We start from the raw sequence: 8004 nt of genomic DNA on the forward strand, positions 1-8004 counted from the left end.
ACCCAGACAACACAAGACATCCTGGAAAACGTCCACAGGATATCCACGCGCGGACATTCATTGTCCCTGCGATAGCCTTACGGATATCCCGCTTATCCTGATCTTATCCGAAACATGTTAATATGTCGCACCTATGGGACGTTCTGTAGGATATCCCGCGCGGGATATTCCGGACATGAATAGGATATAATTATGGAATTGTTTTTTACTTTTTAGATGAAAAATAAATTTGGATTAAAATAAAATAAAAGAACACAATTTCACAAAGTAAACTTTTATTACAAAATAACAAAATCCTGAGATAATTTTATAACAAAATTTAATATATACAACTTTAATTCAAAATAACTTATTTTACAATATTAAAAATAATTAATTCGGCATTCAATCCTAGTTCATGGTTGATTTTCTCTCCTGAAATAGAAAACAAATGAATAAATGCATATATATGTATATGTATAAATATATATATATATATATATATATATATATATATATATATATATATATATCTATGAGTAAGTTCTTTAAGAGCGATACATCAATCAAAATAGACAGAGATTTATAAAATAATCTCTAATTCCAAATATATCGACACAATTTGATGTCATTACGAGTGAATATTAAACTTGTTTTTTTACATCTAAAAATGTGTACACAGCACAAATTTTGCACTAACATTGATACAACTAACCAGTCAATAATCATGATTTTTTTGTAATAGGAGAAACATATAGTACACATCTCACAGAAATACCTTGTATAATATTTATTGGCACGTCGCAGCCAGCTTTTTGCAGCCTCTAAAACAGCAAACTATGTCTCATGCGGCAAATTTTTCAAAGCAATTCCTGGAATTAATTATATATTAGTTTTATTCATAATTTACAACACATCATAAGTATAAGATATATAAATTACCTGTGATGACATCGCAAGGCACTAGATCACAAAATTTATTTTTGCCCTTTCCTCGTCCCTAGCAAAATTCTTTTGGCCAAACCATCATCAAAAATGGATTTTCATAGCTGGACTCTGATGGCTAAATACAGAATCTAAAGAGAAAGTTTGTTTAGTATATGATAAAGTTAACAAAATAAATAAATCTATATAAACTTTTGATTACCATTGTGTTTTGATCCACAAGTTGAAGCTCCTCCAACAAATAATAGAAAGCATTTCAAAAAATATTTAATTTAACTTTTGAGTATGGTTCGAGTCAAACCTCAAAACCAACTCTTTCAATGCTCTTTTTTGTCAATCCTCTTTCAAACACGGCTGCAGTATTTGTAACACACACGCACATAATTATATAGAACACATAAAATTTCCACTATTTATTACTCAATTTTAGAGTATTTTGATAAATAATATTATTATTTATAACACACGCTCATATAAATATATAAAACAAATAAAATTTTCACTATTATTACTCAATTACTCAAAAACTATGACATATAGCGTCTATTGATAACGCTGAAACCTAAAGGACGCTCCGTGCCTACAGCCTACAGCCGACGCGACGAAAGAGAAAGGAACAAACATATACGTTTAGAGGTCTCAAGCCGTGCGCGTATGAAAGCGACATGCTCGTGAATCGTGCGTTATACCTGCTCGAGTCCTTTGGGTTTGAGACGTCCCGTTGCATATTCATAGGATATTCATAGGATATCGCGATATTAGGAGATTGTGAGGACAAGTGGGACATTCCCTGGCATGTCTTGTGCTGTCTGGGCAGGCCCGGCGGTTTCGGAGATACAGAGCTAAATGTGCAAAAAATGGCAGTTTTTGAGAGAAGTGTCTGATTTGAATGATTAAAAGAACTTTTTGCTTGTTTTAACATAATAATTGCTTTTGAAAAAAACAAATTTTTTTGTTTAATTTTTTTTGTATATCGAAAATAATTCAGATTTTAATTGTATATCTGACTTAAGTTCTAATATACATGAGTATATTAAAATATAAATTGTTTGTATAAATAAATAAATAAATAACTTTGTTTAAATTTATACAAATATTTTCAACTTTCAAATTCAATTTATATAATTCTTATAAATATTAGACAATGTTACAGTATTAATTTATGATAATCTATTTGAAAACATTTAATTTTCCTCAAACATTTTCGTTCCGGTACTAAGAACTAAGATAAAAGACTCAAGCAGCATAAATAACAATACGGAAAAATTTTATCTATTAATAGATAATAAAAAATTTAAAAGTACGCTCGTGGATCGAATATCAGCGAATATCATCAATCATAAGTTTCATTATGATAATTTCCAAATCTTATTTCATGAAAAAGACTTATTTAAACGGAGCATGTCAGAATCAGTTAATTAATTAATAGTTCAAACTAACAATAGCATAAATCTGAGAACCGACACAAATGTATATTTATTCGTAAAATACTTTACACGACTCATATATAAACATAATTAATATTTTATAATTTTTTTATTAACTATTTTTATTCATTTATCTCATTCTCTTCAATAAATTAATCTGTGTTCACATTTGTTGATTTTAATGCGATCGAGCACTCTTTTTTTTGTTTACATTGTATAATATCCATGCTTGTCCCTTCATCTTCGATATTTAAGATTTATTTTTAAATATCTCTGTATATATTCACATGTTTAGTACTGTGTCAAACATTGTAAGAGATACCTAGACAATATTAGAATACCTCGTGTTCATAGAGATAGTTGGTTTTTTTTGTTTTTCAAAAATAAAGTCTACGAATAACACTATCCATTTGTGATTTTTTCAAATCAGTATTTTGTGAAAATATTGTGTAATTTCAAGTTAATGTTTATAATACATAGTGTAGTGCATTACCATATTTTAATACCATGGATTATTAAAATTTTCCAATTTAACACTAAGATCAACTAATTTTTCCACTGAATGAAGGCTAGGATTATAGCCGAAACGTATGGATTTAAAATAAATTTTTGAAAAAAATTCATGTTTTTTATTGATGTTATGCCCGATTATTAGACTTTGTTAATATATATATATATATATATATATATATATATATATATATATACATACGAGTATATGCCTGAGCGAATCACGAAGTTCGTTGTGAAAACGGCGTTCTTTTTGAATATTATACTTTAAACGCATAGCTCAATCAATTCTTTGGGCGCTAGATGAAAGTCTAGTGTAGTAAACGCTTGCGTTAGTATTCTATATACTCTGCACATTTTATTCAAATCGTGCGAATTTGAACATTCGCTTCATTGCGTTGTTTTAAGAAAATGAAAGATCAGCGAAAGCAGATTTTTCAATCTCACACATATATACATATAATATATACACATATATGTACATACATACATATGCATATAGGATTTTTTCAATACGTTTTTTAATGTCTAATATCTAAAATACAGCAAAATGAATTTACAGTAGTTATTGTAGCTTCATGTATAAGCATAATGTAATTGAGTAAACAAGTCATTAGAGCCATTGCATATAGAATTAGTTTCATATTTATTTTAATTTTACTTGATAAAGATGATAAATCTATTATTGAAACAATTAAAATGTAAACTTTCGAAATATTACTAATTAATTTTCTAATTCATAAATGTAGAGTTTCAAATATACAAAAACCTAAAATGAAAAATACATGTTAAAGCAATAAGAATAGTGACATAGACACGTGATATAATACTAGTTATTTTTATTTTGTTCCAATATAAAATAAATGAACATCAATTGTATCGTCAATTTACAACATATAAAACATATAATTTTTAGTTTTAGCCAGACTCACTACCAGATACACTTTTTCTAGAGACTGGTGATTCTCTTCTACTACCAGAATTTGATCTGGAGCCCCCAGATCTACTACCTGATCCGCTACGAGAACCTGACTTACTTCGAGATCGTGAAACACTTCTGGAAACAGATCTACTTCTAGATCTTGACACGCTTCTACTTCCTGATCTGCTGCGCGATCTTCGCGAGCTACCAGACGCTGACCTCGATGCGCTTCGCGATTTGGAACGGGACACACTACGGCTTTTTCTGGATCCACTTCCTGATACTGACCTTGACCTTGACCTTGAACCCCTTGATTTTGATCTGCTTCTAGATTGACGATTTCTAGATCTATCAGGTTCCGAGTCTGAGCGATCTGAATTGGATGCAATTTTTTTAGATTTGTAATTTCTTTCCGGACCACTGCTTCCATCCTCACTTGCAGTTTTTATTTTACCTCCATCACTCTCAGATTCGCTAGTAGAAATAGTAGCTTTTGACACAATACGCAACTTTTGCTTCTGGGTAAGTTTTTCTGTCTCCTCTTTCTCTTTTTTTGGTTTACCCTTTTTACCACGTGGCTTTTTGGATTTAGGGGCATCATCACTTTCAGATCCAGAACCAGTTCTATTACTGTGTTTCTCTCTCTCTCTTTCTGACACCACCTTTTCTCTTCTTTCCAGCAGCTGGTTCTCGTTTCTTTTTTCTCGACTCATTACCATCTTCCATTGGTCTTTCAGCACCACTTCCACCTGAATCTGACACATATTCATCACGTCTCGATTTTCCTTTTTTCTTCTCTTGTGGTAACTCCGCAAAGAGTAAAGCGTTCTTAGTCTTTTCTCTATATTCTATACGCTTTTGCAGCATTTCTTCAGTAGTTTTTACACGTTCTTGTTCAGCACGTAAACGTTCTTCTTCTTGACGTTTACGGAATGCAATTCGTTCTTCTTCCTGTTTCTTGCGCATTGATTTTTCTTCCTCATCTGCTCTGCGAGCACGTGCTACGTGATACTGTGCCTGAGAAAGTAGATCTTGGCATTGACGAGCTTCCAATCCTGCCATTGTAAGGTCATACTTAGTTCTATCACCACTTGCTGCTAAATGTTGAAAATATTTTAGTGATATCCCTAGTTCATCAACTGCTTGTAAAACAACTTGCAAAGTAGATTTCTCATCCTTTAAAACTTGCGTTGCTAATTTTTGAAGAACTAATGCAATATTATAAAGCAATAAAGTATCTTCTGGAGCAACACGTCGCGCTCTGAGAAAGTTAGTTTAGCTTCACGTAACTTTCCAGCTTTGTAATAAGCGCGTGCCAGATATTGCAAAACATCTACATTTGGATTCTGGAAAAACTTTTTTAAACAATTCTCATACATTTGTACAGCACTAATATATTGTTTTTGTTCTACATATATATGTGCAATATTCAACCAAACATCACAAAAATCCGCAGTTGCTTCACGAACCTGCGCAAAGATGTCCCTAGATTCATTAAATAAACCTTTATGAGCCAAACAGATCCAATACCATTAGCTGCCCATATATTTCTAGGATCATTTCTCAAAACTGCTTTATACATGGCCAATGCTCTATCTTGGTGCTTCTTTTCTCTCGTCTTATCTTTGTTGGGTTGATGAAGAGTTTGCAACCAAACATTTCCTAAAGCAATCATCGAATAAGCATCTGTGCATGTTGAAGGATTATCTAATATTCTCTCAAATTTTTTTTGACCTGGCCCCCACTCCATTTTAGCCAAATGAAGATTACCAATAAGAGACCATACATCAGGATGTTCATTATTTATTTTAAGAGCTTCCTTAAACCAATCTGATGCTTCGTAAATTTGACCTCTATCACGAGCCATGCAACCAAGTCTTAAATAGCAATCAATATAATTTGGATGCTCCATCAATAAATCTTTATACAACTTTTCAGACTTATCAAACATACAAAGTGATTCACTTAATCTGGCTATATTATATGTTATAGTTACAGATATTGAATTATAATATGTTGCATCCTGTTCAGCTTCTAATTTTGCTCTTTCTGCAGCTTCCTCTAGATTCTTTTTTGCTTCTTCAAGATTACCAAGTCTATAATGTAAAGCGCCTACATTATTAAGTATTTCAGACGGCACATCAGCCAAAGCTTTATCGGTTAAAATTTTAGTGGCAGTGCCATAAGCTTGTAATGAACCTTTTAAATCAGTTTGTTCCAAAATTTGAGCCAGTTCAATCCAGGCCTCTATATCATCTGGAAATTGCTCTGTCACTTTGCATAAATGGCTTTTTGCTATATCACGTTTTGATTGTGATGATGAACTTGCATATAATGAACCTAAAATTTTCATTGTTTCATAATTTCCAGGTTGTGCTTTTAAAACTTTTTCAAAACATTGGGCTGCATTTTCTGTATCACCACGATATATATACATTTGCCCTAAACCGAAATGGGGCAGTACAAATGAGGCAGGTGCAAACTGTGTTGCTTGATAATAATACTGAAAAGCTTGATCATAATCACCTTGGACATGAAAAGCTCTTGCAAGCTGGTAACAACTTTCAGCTCTCATGGCTTCATTTTCAGTGTTATGAAATGCATGTAAAGCCAAATGTTGCACTTTATTATAATCTTTCTTAAAGAAAAAATGATTTGCTAAATGATTCAATACCATTGGGTTTGAAGAATCTATTGAATATGCTTTTGAAAGCATTTGTACACCTATTTTATTTGATTCTGGTTGTTGTAAATTCAATTTTAGAATTGCAAGGCCCACTAAGGCACCTACACATTGTGGATCTAGAAAGAGAGCACGTTCAAATGCCATTCTCGCCTTTTCTTGATTATTTAATTTTAAAAAGCAATGCCCCATTCCCAAACGTACTGCTGCTGGACAAGTCGGATTCGTTCTCAAAGCTTTTTTGTAAAATGCTAAAGCTCCTCTATAATCTTTTTTATTGTAAGCTATACAGGCTTTTCCAAGCAATGATGGTATATTTGATGGTGACTGATTTAATACAAAATTATATTGTGTATCAGCCTGTTCCATTTTATCACCTTCAAGAAGAGCACAATATGCACGACCCAATAAGTGATTTTGATCATACATTATGATCTTATCTGCAGTATTATATAGTAACATAGCTTTTGCAAATAAATCTTTTTTCTTATCCTTATTTTTTTCTTTATTTGCTTGCTGTGCATAATATGCAGCAAGCATATCAAGCCACGCATTTGATCTTTTTCATAATCAATGTAATTAATATTGGCATCAACACGAGAAGCTTCCAAAATGTCTACAAAAACTTGCTGCCTATTTTGCTTATAATATGCAAGAGCGACAGTTAACCATGTATTCAATTGAACTTGCTCTTGCCTCAGAATACTAAGCACTTCTTCTCCATCTGGTAAACCTTCGGGATGGAGTTCTATAACCTCATCCGTATCACGGAGAGGTATTTCTATAGACGAAGACATATTGAGTTAAATAGTCCTACAATATACACATTCACTGTAAGTACATGTTTATTTTTTTACAACTCATAGAACATGTAGGCAATGTTTATCAATTAAACCTAAATAATATACAAAAGCAAATTTAATAAATTTGAAATTTATCTCATACTAGAATGTATTTGCCATATTATTATTGTTTTTATAACTATTTTTTTTAATTGCACACATCACTAAACGTAAATGTATCTGCGTCACATTATTGTTTCTCCAAGCAAATGATCGCATTCTAACCAAATTTAATAATTTTGACATGCAGCGTTTTATCTATGGACAAGTTCACCAACAAAACAAGTAGGTTGGGAGTTATCAACACATAGTTAGCGCCATAGATAAAAGAAGAGTATGTTACTTTAATTTAAACGGCATGTCTTCTCAGATGGTGGCCAGAAAGTGAAACTGATGAATTATGAATGCATAGATAAAAGAAGAGTATATGATGCAAGCAAAGATAAGATAAGATAAGAGCATAGATAAGAGCATAGATAAACTAGTGAGGTGGGTGGCATTGTGCCTTAAGGCAAATTGCTGGAACTTCCCGTACCGTAACGAAATGTTCGAGGAATACTAAATGTTTTCAAATAGATTATTATAAATATTGTAACATTGTCTAATATTTATAAGAATTATATAAACTGAATTGCAAAGTTGAAACTATTTGTAAAGTATATTAGAACTATAGTCAGAATTAAAAATATAATCTGA

At 31.8% G+C, this 8004-nt stretch overlaps 1 pseudogene; it reads right to left on the bottom strand.

Moving 5' to 3' along the window:
* Positions 1-3713: 3713 nt before the first annotated feature.
* LOC113367487 lies at positions 3714-7361 on the bottom strand (annotated as a pseudogene).
* Between the last annotated feature and the right edge of the window lie 643 nt (positions 7362-8004).

The sequence above is a fragment of the Ctenocephalides felis genome, unplaced genomic scaffold (genome assembly GCF_003426905.1).
Source record: "Ctenocephalides felis isolate EL2017-DRISC unplaced genomic scaffold, ASM342690v1 CF-g0.4_SCAFFOLD_00708, whole genome shotgun sequence".
In the NCBI taxonomy this organism is placed as follows: domain Eukaryota; kingdom Metazoa; phylum Arthropoda; class Insecta; order Siphonaptera; family Pulicidae; genus Ctenocephalides; species Ctenocephalides felis.